Below are 926 nucleotides of genomic sequence, written 5' to 3' on the forward strand. Positions count from 1 at the left end.
AATCATAAATATCAGATCAGAAATAAATGAAAAAGAAATGAAGGAAACAATAGCAAAGATCAATAAAACTAAAAGCTGGTTCTTGGAGAAGATAAACAAAATTGATAAACCATTAGCCAGAGGCATCAAGAAAAAAAGGAAGAAGACTCAAATCAATAGAATTAGAAGTGAAAAAGGAGAAGTAAAAACTGACACTGCAGAAATACAAAAGATTATGAGAGGTTACTACAAGCAACTATATGCCAATAAAATGGAAAACCTGGAAGAAATGGACAAATTCTTAGAAAAGCATAACCTTCTGAGACTGAACTAGGAAGAAATAGAAAATATAAAACCAGACAAAGATACTACAAAAAAAGAAAATTACGGACCACTATCACTGATGAATAAAGATGCAAAAATCCTCAACAAAATACTAGCAAACAGAATCCAACAACACATTAAAAGGATCATACACTATAATCAAGTGGGTTTTATCCCAGGGATGCAAGGATTCTTCAGTATACGCTAATCAATCAATGTGATCCACCATATTAATAAATTGAAGAATAAAAACCATATGATCATTTCAGTACATGCAGAAAAAGCTTTTGACAAAATTCAACACCCATTTGTGATGAAAACTCTCCAGAAAGTGGGCATAGAGGGAAGCTACCTCAACATAATAAAGGCCATATATGAGAAACCCACAGCAGACATCATTTTCAATGGTGAGAAACTGAAAGCATTTCCTCTAAGATCAGGAACAAGACAAGGATGTCCACTCTCACCACCATTACTCAACATAGTTTTGGAAGTCCTAGCCTCGGCAATCAGAGAAGAAAAAGAAATAAAAGGAATACAAATTGGAAAAGAAGAAGTAAAACTGTCACTGTTTGCAGATGACATGATACTATACATAGAGAATCCTAAAGATGCCACCAGAA

Source organism: Physeter macrocephalus, chromosome 16, assembly GCF_002837175.3.
Source record: "Physeter macrocephalus isolate SW-GA chromosome 16, ASM283717v5, whole genome shotgun sequence".
NCBI classification, from domain to species: Eukaryota; Metazoa; Chordata; class Mammalia; order Artiodactyla; family Physeteridae; genus Physeter; species Physeter macrocephalus.